The 10,348-nt window shown below is 44.3% G+C and overlaps 2 long non-coding RNA genes across 3 annotated transcripts; one reads left to right on the top strand and one right to left on the bottom strand.

Annotated features, from left to right (window-relative positions):
• Positions 1 to 4,705: 4,705 nt before the first annotated feature.
• On the bottom strand, positions 4,706 to 6,939 carry LOC146752727 (uncharacterized). The gene is made up of 2 exons (XR_014940460.1): positions 6,643 to 6,939; positions 4,706 to 4,977 (listed from the first exon to the last, which is right to left on the bottom strand). It is a non-coding gene; the product is annotated as an uncharacterized LOC146752727 (long non-coding RNA).
• Positions 6,940 to 7,274: 335 nt separating this feature from the next.
• LOC146752728 (uncharacterized) lies at positions 7,275 to 9,929 on the top strand. 2 transcript variants are annotated; one of them, XR_014940462.1, is made up of 3 exons: positions 7,275 to 7,645; positions 8,832 to 9,138; positions 9,846 to 9,929. It is a non-coding gene; the product is annotated as an uncharacterized LOC146752728 (long non-coding RNA). The 2 variants fall into 2 exon arrangements; XR_014940461.1 differs by lacking the exon at positions 9,846 to 9,929 and having other exon boundaries at positions 7,275 to 7,421; positions 7,603 to 7,645; positions 8,832 to 9,833.
• Positions 9,930 to 10,348: the final 419 nt, after the last annotated feature.

The raw sequence follows: 10,348 nt of genomic DNA on the forward strand, positions 1-10,348 counted from the left end.
CAACCAATTCCTTTTTTCCTCCAGACAAAGAGAAGAGATGTAGTCCCATATGTCATACTTCACTTGTGCTCTTGAGGCTGTGCCAGACAGTAAACAGCTAATTCATGTAAAAGAGATGATCGTTGCGAGAGTTGGTGTTTGCTGAAGGAAACAACTGCTTGTGGTTCTTTTTTTTATTTAGGGCAACCACCTCAAAAGCCATAAGCAACAACAAAAATTCCTGCAGGAGTGATTGGAACGAGAAATGTTGGCAATAAGGGGATTTTCCAAGGGCTCAAATTGAGGGCTAGTCTTGCACTGTTTGCAGTAATGACCTTGGCACCAAAAACTCATTGGGATTTTCTTATGAGAATTTGTGGTGTGTTGTCAGTAGGTGACAACTGAGGAAACGCATGTGCAGCAGAACACATGCGTTTGGGACATGGTACAGATACAGAAAAACCAGTGAGACTGGGCATGTCAAGGCCAATAACAACCCTCCTGGGAGACAGTAGAAATCCTTACTGTTGCAGCATGGATAACTGGAGAGAAGTGAACATGAGAGTGGAAGATGTATAGGGAAAGATATTCTGTGGAGAATAAGCTGCAATTAAGGCATTGTACAATGTTCTTCCAGCTGGAATATTACTTGCAGTTCTGGCTACTATATTCAAGAAACATTGATTGAAGCTGCTTGGAATTCAATGAAGGGAATATTATGGGAATAAAGAGCCTGTTATGAAAGGACAGTAGAGAAGTTTTTCAGTCTGTGGATAAGATCTAATGGCTGGATAAAATAAATGTAAATGAATGGAAAAGCTCTTGCCTCTTAAGGTGGGATCCTGGAAGAGACTCTGTGGTCATTTGTCCAGTGTGTTTTCCCCCAACTCTTTCTGTACAGGGAGTGATATTGTTTAAACCTACCTTTATAAATGAATCAGTTGGGTATCTTACATGAGTTATTGCCTTTGTTTATAAACAGTATTGGACAGTATTGATTTATGTAATTGAAAATGAAAAATCATCGTTATGAAGATTTTGTTTGGGACCTGAGCAAGGTCAGTTGAGCTCCCAACATGCTGTGGAAGAAAACTTGTTTTTATTCTTGTGAATTATTTTTTTAATCTCTAATGTTGTTCTGGAAACACTGTTACATCCCTAAAAGGCAGCAGCATATTTAAATTATCCCAGTAATGAATAATAATATACAGTAATGAATAATAATAGTTTCATTATAAGTGTTAAAATTTTCACTGATAGTTTAAAAAAAGGAAATGCTATTTGTCAGATGTCAAAAACAGGATAATTTACCAAATGCAGAAATTTAGGATTTAGTGAAATTAATTCAGGTGTAAGAATATTGGTGGCCTGTATTTGACTCCTGCATAGTTTGCAAGGTTCTTGCACATAAAACCTAGTTTTGTGGTATTTTTGCTTCTAATTCTACCCTCTTGTTAGCAATTTGTGGGTCAGGCTGGGTCACATCACACTTCATTTCAGTTTTCTGTTTCTTCTTACTTCATCTACTTTTATTCCTCCATCATACAGGTAGTTAGGGCAGTCGATATATGAATCATTGTGGAGATGACTGTTCCTGTAACATTTGAAAGAAAAAATTGTTTTTTGATCAAGCGTTCCCAGTAAAAGATAAATAATTCTATGTGAACCAAAAAACTCTGAGTAACTAGTGAAATAAGTTGACCTTTTTCTTTCCAGTTTTGCAGGTAGGAAGACAAACCTGATGAGCTGAATGAGTTTTCTGTTTAGCTGCTGTGTCTGAAATAAAACTAGTTCATAGACTGCATGCAATTTCAGTTATTCATTGGTGGGGTATTTCTTGTTTTGCTTGTAGTTGCCTTGTGGTCACCGGTGTGAAGAGATTTGCCATTCAGGTGATTATCCTCTGAACTGCAGCCAGAAGGTTAAACTCAAGTGTCCTTGTAAGCGACTGAAAAAGGTAAGTTTTGAAGTTGCAGTTCTGAGAGTGACACATTTTCTTTGTATGTTCCTAGGCTTGTGTACGTGGATTGTCTCTGGTCAAGACTGGAATAGAATCAGTTACTTGAGCAGAGCAGCAACAGCAGCTGAAAGTCTGGGTGGAACAATCAAAATATTCACTAAGGAAAATAAAATTCATTGTAGAAAATGTTAGCTCCCAGATTTGCAATACCTTTCTCTTCAAGCACACTTCAATTTTTGTAGTTCCATTAGGAAAATAATCAGATGATCTGGAGTGATTTAAGAAGTCAAAGCACATTTTCCTCATTAGGAACTGAGAAGTTTATAATTACATAAATTGGAACAGTCACAGATGTTTTGAATTCCTAATTGATGGTTGTCTGAGGCCCTTAAAGCAAACAGAGGCATCAGCATCCTTAGCTTTCAGCAGAGATAAAGGACAAAGCTTATAGCTATCAAGTATGATGAGGGGAAAACCAGAGGCTGCTGTGACCTCTTGACAAGTGTTAACTTAATGAAAAATTCACTATCTGGCTTGAACAAAGCATGCTTAAATTATTTTCAAGACCCGGTTAACTTCTGAGCTTTCCACACAGATGCAGTTTCCCCAGAGTTCTTAGCTTCTCCAAGAAATGTCTTCAGAAATCTCAGATCTTGCAGGGCGCATGAAAGGATGGTAATGCCCAGAGTACGTGCTTCAAATTGAGCAGTCTCTGCTTATAAATAACTAGCTTTTGTTTATTTGTAAGTTGAAATGTTGACTTCTGCTGAGGATAAATTATTTTGTTGTGACTAAGTGCTCTTACTAATTTCAGTTTTTCTTACTCTACTGTGTTCAGTAAAATCAATAATATCATTGGTTGCGTGTATACTTCTGCTTCTTGTTCCTTAAGATATAGGTTTACAGTTGGACTTGATGATCTTTGAGGTCTTGTTTCTTATGCCAGACTTAATTGAATAAGGAAGATGGGTATTTCCATGATAGCTCTGTTACATCTAGTTGTTGCTGTCCCTAATTTTCATACTGTTTTTGGAAAACTGAAATGTGTTATCATCTTCTGCTGAGTTCTGACGCTGTATAGCTATTTCAGACCAGTTCAGATTTTATTGTCCCAGAGTGCCGGGATGTCTTCAGTGATTATGTGGATGTCCAACTGAAATGTGGTAGCAAGAAGCAATGAAATTAATGTTTAGGATGCTCACTTTTCACTTTTACAGTGGCCTGAAATGGAACATTCCAGATCTGCTATTCTGAAAGTTTTATGGTCCTTAAATATGATGACGGTTACTTTTTTTCCCCCCCTCAATCTTGTAAATTTGATTTTAATAAGGTGGAAAGGTTGTTATGAGTTAATTATATAATTAATAAAAATTAATTCTTATATGATGACAGCCCACTTATTTAAATAGCCATGAAGTGATCCTTCTGATTCCTAGTGAAATGGTGTCTCCCTTCAGAAAGAGAAGAAAACACTATCCCCACCTTAAATATCATCTCACTGTTTCCAGGTCAAGCCCCAAATCCATGCTCTCTTTTGTACAGAGAGCTACAGTGTAGAGGGTAAATGATGGTAGAACCAATAAGCCACTGATAATTGGACTGTGTATTAGTTGCAGCTAATCTGACTGCAGAAATATGACTCGTTTCTGTAGTGTGAAAGATGATGTCTTTTAACGTTTGCTTTATGCATCTGCCCTTGCCTGAGATCGTAATTAGGGTATCTTTGATTCCAGAAGGTCCTTATGCATATTTGCTTGGAGCTGCATTCTTACAGCAGATAGTGTACTTCTTTCTTAGCTTGGATAGGATAGTGTACCTGTATATTTAGTCTTTTGTGCCTGCAGCCTGCGATCTTGAAGATAAGGAGAAACAGAATTGAGTACCTAATATTTGCAGCTGAATTCTCCTCTACCAGTCTTCTGTCTGTGTATACTACTGGTGAAGTTGGGGGTTGACAGGACACGTATTCCAAGCTGCTCTGTAAATATGCCTCATCTGAACCATCACAATTAATATCAAATGTAGGAGCTCATAATTTGAGTGCAAAACAGGAGGATTTTTTCTTCCTTTTCTGGTGTTGAAGTTAACTGTTGCATCATGAGGCTATGCATGTAAACATGCAAGGTTGTATAAACCACTTGAATTTGTAACCCACAACTTGTAGTGGACCATATTCTTAACCATCTAGGCAGGTGGTTTATCTTAGCATGCTGGAATTGCTCTGAAGAAGTTAGTTTTTGGATTTTGCTCTATGCTATGAAAATTGTTCTGCATATTGTCAGAAAGCATGAAAACCAGAATAGCTTCTGGCTATGTTACTGTGCTTTCCTGACAAAATTCTTCATAGGCTAGTAGTATAGATTATAAGATTATAACTTTCTCTCTGTGCTGGTATTCTGTTTTGGTTTTGTTGGTGGTTTTTGTTTTTTTTTTTTTTCTGTTGTTGTTGTTTGTTTGTTTGTTTGTTTGTTTTGGCCTTCAATGTAAGGGGGAGGAAGGAGAAGGAAGTAGGGGAGATCTTCCCATGACCAGACCTTGCCCTGTAGTTTCAGCCAGTTTAGAGAATTGATACGAAGTTTCAGAAGAGTTACTTATTAGTTACTTTGCATGGTATCTTTTGTAACAGTTCACAAGGTTATATTGCTTTGTCTTAAATAAATAAGTGAAAAAAAAGACAAGAAAAATTAAACTGAACCACTTGATTTATTCTTGATTCAGTTTAGCTTATCAGAAAGAAGGAAAATAGAAAAGGATGCTTGAATACAGTTACAGTTTCAAATAATATTTATTTATTAGCTTCATTCTGTAAATATACCGAATAAAATTGTTTTACAATTTTCCCAACAAAATGAACGTTATAATTAAATTTTTATATAGGGAAATGAATTACAAACAATTCAATTTATACTTAACAGGAAGTACAGTGCAGCAAGATACAAGAAGGCCAAGTTTCACTGGAGTGTGATGTGTTATGCAAGGAAATGAAACGGAAGGCGTCTGAGGTGGTGTATCCATTTTAGTTATGTTATCTTCATTGCCTTGAGAAAAGTTGGAAAAAACAGGCAGATTGTTATTTTTTCAAGACAGTAATAGCAAGAAATGCAGTGTAACTCAGCGTACAGTTTAATTGCACATTTAATTTTTGGACTATTGAATCTGGCTTATTGCTGAGAATTGCACTACTTGTAGATAGTGTCAACTCACTTGATGAAACACTATGTTAAGGTAATGCTCTATTACCTCTTTATTTTTAATGTACATTGGAACTGGAGATTTCCTCTTCAGCCAAGAAGTGCTAATCAATGATAATAAAATCATTACTGCTAGTGAGAGCTATAGAAGCACTTCATTTAGGCCTTACTTTTACTTTGAAGGTTAGCAAAGTGTTATCTTGTGTGTTCCTGTCACACAGTATTAGGTGACTGCCACAATTACAGAGAGCTTTCAGCAACTGCATGTGCTTTTCAGCCCATTGTAAACATGGATGCTCTCCAATAATTTTGTTTGAAGTAAAGAAACTGCTGCATAATCTCACCTAAAGAGACAGAGTATCCACATTGTTTTTCTAGGCCTTTTATGGAAACATGAGGAAGTGGTGCATGAGCTGGTTAAGTTTCTGGCATTTAATTTGCTGTCTTGAATGCTATGTAACAGTTCTGTAGAGTGATCAGTTGTAGTTCCAGGTTTTATTTTTCATAAAACTTTCTGATGGTGAAGCAAATGTAATTGCATTGACAGTTTCCATTACGACAAGAGCGGTCGAACAATATGAGTATGCATTATCCAATATGTCATTTGGTACAAAAGTGGAGATTTCCTTTTGCTCTAGCAGTCAGGGCATATTTAATTACTTGGAATGAAGCGTGTGAGTGTAAATTACATACATATATAAGGATTTACCCATCAGTGTACAGTGTGCTGAATTGAGGATTGAGTTACTGAAAGCTTAGAGAGTGACTTTATTAAGGAATTTTCCCTGGTATTAATGAATATATATATTTATATTTTCCCCAGGTTTTATATTTGTCATTTGAATTTTCCAGTTAGTCAGAAGTTAAGTTTTATAACATGGTAGCGTCTCTTATGTTCCATGTTTTTCAAACACGAATTGATAGAGGTTTTTCACAGAATGTTTTAGAATCTGAGTAAGCTCACAGCTCACTTGGTGAAGGTTTTGCTCGCTTTTCTGAGAACTGTTCTATAAATTATGGCTCTGTAAGATAATAGTTTTACCTGCTTTTACAACAGTTACTTATCACTTTGTATGTCTGGACAGATAAAAGAGGCAGAAGCCAAAGCTGTTATTGAAGAGGAGAAACGAAGACAACAGGTATCAAACTTAATTCTTCTTCCCCCCCAACCTCGTTGTGTTAATAAATCACTTGACGCACGTGCAGCCCAATCTGTATACTTTGTACAGTGTTTCTCCCAGTTACTGCTTTCAGCTGTTATGTTGTCCTTAGGTATGTGCCATGGGTGATCTACAGTGGTTAAAAGCAAGTATATTTTCTCTTAACAGTTCTCACATCTGTGGGCAAAATGGTAATCATTTGATGTCGCATTAGAATAACTGTATAATGTATACATATATTTAAATACAAAATACTTCTGATTTTTATCCATCATTTTATAATTCCTTAAATTCACAGAATTACTAAGTAGCCTCTGTAAGGTTGAATTACTGAGTGAAACTTCTTACTTACTCCCCTTCGTGAGAGTGAAGAAACCTAAATTGGTCTCTGTCCTTCAAGGTCTGGTGGGAGTGGGGAATTTTTTTGTAATTGCTGGCTCTGGTGAATGTGTGTTGTCAGCACTGTAATCCAAGAAGCTTCTGTGCCAGCTGCGTGGAAATACTATCACTAATCTTGTTTCAGAAATTAACCGTAAGCTTGGTTGCTGGTGACAGCTAACTCAGGTTTATCATCTGGGCGCTGCAGCCTCAATGCACTCCTTCCAACAGGCTTGTATGCCTGAGACAGAGCACAGACCCCCCCGGTTGTACACCCCCCATCGGACCCCCCCCCACATTAGATCCCCCTCCATTGTACCCCCCCCCCCATTGAATCCCCCCGCCCTCCATTGGATCCCCCCGTTGTACCCCCCCCCCCCCCCCCCACTGAACCCCCCCCATCGGACCCCCACCCCATTAGATCCCCCCCATTGGACCCCCCCGGTCTATCCCCCCCCTATTGGACCCCGCCGTTCGATCCCCCCCCATCGGACCCCCCCGGTCCCGGTCTGTCCCCACTCACCGCTTCCTCCTACGGGGCTGCCAACACCTCCGCACTTTACGGCGACGCTGTCGCAAAAGCGCCGCACCCCGCTGCGCTTTACGGCGCGCCGCGAACTGCAACTCCCAGCATCCCCCGCGCTGCGCCGCGTTACGTCTCTCCGGGGACTGCAACTCCCAGCGTCCCCCGCGCGGCGCAGGCGCAGAGCGCGCGGTGTGAAAAAGGCGGGAAGGCGTTGGGCGGGAGCTGAGGTGAAGCAAAATGGCGGCGGGGCCGGGAAGGGCCTTGGGGCGGGATGGGCGCCATTGGGCCTCGTTATAGCGGGATAACGGTGTTATTCTGGGACGTGGAGTGAGAGAGACCGGGCGGTCAGGGGGGATTTGAGGGGAAATAGTGAGGAAATGATGCTCAATGGGCGTGTGTTCCCCTCAGGTGAGCGGCGCCATGGGCAAAAGGAGGAGCAGCCAGGTGACAGGTAATGACTTAAAATGGCCTCAAAATGGCCAAAAAATGGGCTTAAGATGGTCTCAAAATGTCCTCCAATGGGCCTCCAAGCGGTCTCAAAATGGCCACCAAATGGCCTCCAAGCAGCCGCAAAATGGCCTCAAAATGGCCACCAAATGGTCACAAAATGGTTTCCAAAGGGCCTCAAAATGGCCACAAAATGGCGTCCAAGCAGCTGCTGTTCCTCTTGCAGGTGTTGACCACCATGATGGCCCCAATGTCAAAGTCAGGGCAGGACTGAGGGGAGAAAACAAGGGGGGGGACGACTATAGTGGGGACAACAATATGGTGGACAGCAAGGGGGGGGACATCAATGGAGGGGGCACAAATGGAGGGGACACCAATATGGGGGACAGCAATATGGTGGGCAGCAATATGGTGGACAGCAATATGGAGGACACTAATGGGGGGGACACTAATATGGGGGAGAGCAAGGGGGGGGACATCAATGGAGGGTATACTAATAGAGGGGACACCAATGAGGGGGGAAACAATGGAGGGGACACCAATATGGCGGACAGCAAGGGGGGGGACATGATTGGATGGGGCACCAATGGGGAGGACAACAATAGAGGGGACACCAAGGGGGGGGACACCAATATGGCAAACACCAATATGGCAGACACCAATATGGTGGACACCAATGGAGGGGACAAAAATGGAGGGGACAGGGACACCAAGGGGAGGGACAGCAAGGGAGGGGACACCAGTATGGTGGACACCAATATGGCAGACACTAATGGAGTGGATACCAAGGGGGAGGACATCAATAGAGGGGACACCAAGGGGGGGGATACTAATATGGGGGGCACCGAGGAAGAGGAAACCAATGGAGGGGGCAGCAATATGGGGGACACCAATGAGGGGGACATCAATGGAGGGGACATCAAGGAGAGGGACATAAATGGGGGGGACACCAATAGAGGGGGCAGCAATGAGGGGTATGTAAGTGGAGGGGACACTAATATGGGGGACACCAAGGGGGGAGACAGCAATATGGGGGACAGCAATGGGGGAGACATAAATGGGGGGGACACCAATATGGAGGACATCAGTATGGGGGCCATGATTGGAGGCGACGCTCTGGACTCCCCACCCCCCAGCTCCCCACAGCTATGGGGTAAAGAGCACACAGGTTATGGGGGGGGTTGTTCCAGGATGGGATGGATGGCTGCGAGCAGCAGGAAGACCAGAACAGCCCTGATATGGGAGACCTGCAGCCCCATAGTGACCCACAGCCCCATAGCACCCCACAGCTCCCCACAGCCCCATAGTGACACTGATGGGGGCACAGAATGCATTGAGGCCACCAAAGAGCCATTGGAGGGGGAGTGGGCAGCCAAAGCGGAGCCCACTTGTGGGGCAGAGCGTGAGGAGCGCTATGGGGCTGGCACTGTGGGGCTGCCCCACATCTCAGCACCAGAGCACAGTGGGGTGCCAGGGGGGGACACCAAGCTGCTGCAGGTAATGCCAGAGTACTATGAGAACCCATAGGGAACAGCCCCATAGCACTCCACTGCAACCCACATTGTCCCACTTCACCCCATAGAGCTCCAGTTCACCCCAGTTTACCCCCCATTCCACTCTAGATTGCCCCAATTTACCCCAGTTCACCCCAAATCACTCCAACTTACCCCAGTTCACCCCAGTTCTCCGCCATTCACCCCCAAATCACCCAAATTCATCCCAGTCCCCCCCTAAGTCACCCTCAGATCCCCCAATCCTCCCCAATTTCCCCCCATTCACCCCAATTCATCCCAGTCCCCCTTCAGGTCACTCTCATATCCCCCAGTCCCCCTCAATTTGCCCCCATTCACCCCAAATCATCTCAGTTCCCCCCCCAAGTCACTCTCAGATCCCCCCAGTCTCCCCCAGTTCACCCCATTTCATCCCAGTTCCCCCCAGTTCAGCCCTTGGTGCCCCAGTTCAGCCCAGTTCCCCCCCATTCACCCCCAAATCATCCCAAGTCACACCAATTCCCCCCCAAGTCACTCTTAGATCCCCCCAATGCCCCCCAATTCACCCCCATTCACCCCAGTCCCCCCCCCAAGTCACTCTCATATCCCCCAATCCCCCCCCATTCACCCCCATTCACCCCAGTTCATCCCAGTTCCCCCCAGTTCATCCCCTGTTGCCCCAGTTGCCCCCATTTCACCCCATTTCCCCCCCAGCCCCCCACCCCCTCCCAGCCTGCAGCCCCTCTGTGCCCTGTGGACGCCGATGGGGACCCGGCCTCACCCAGCTGCACCCCCAGGTCGGACCGCCCTCCCCCCACCAGAACCCAGAGCTCATTTTGGGCTTAAAAAGCCCCGGATTGGTGCCATTTTCACCCCCTTTGACCCCCAGGAATGAGGTAGCACCACGTGAGGATGCGTCTGCGGTGCTGGGGGGGGCTGATCCTCGAGCTGTCCAACCTCAAGTGAGTGCTGGGGGGGGGTTAGGGTTAGGGTACCATTGGCACTTATGGGGTCTCGCTGTCCCCTATGGGGTCTCACTGTCCCCTGTGTGGTCTCACTGTCCCCTGTGGGGTCTCACTATCCCCTATGGGCTCTCATTATCCCCTATGGGGTCTCATTGGTCTTTATGGGGTCTCATTGTCCCTGCAGCCGCCGTGTGATGAGCGCCCATCGTGCCCTATAGGGGTCTCACTATCCCCTATGGGGTCTCACTGTCC

This window comes from Coturnix japonica, unplaced genomic scaffold, assembly GCF_054131305.1.
Source record: "Coturnix japonica strain WE unplaced genomic scaffold, WE-NBRP24 Scf042, whole genome shotgun sequence".
NCBI classification, from domain to species: domain Eukaryota; kingdom Metazoa; phylum Chordata; class Aves; order Galliformes; family Phasianidae; genus Coturnix; species Coturnix japonica.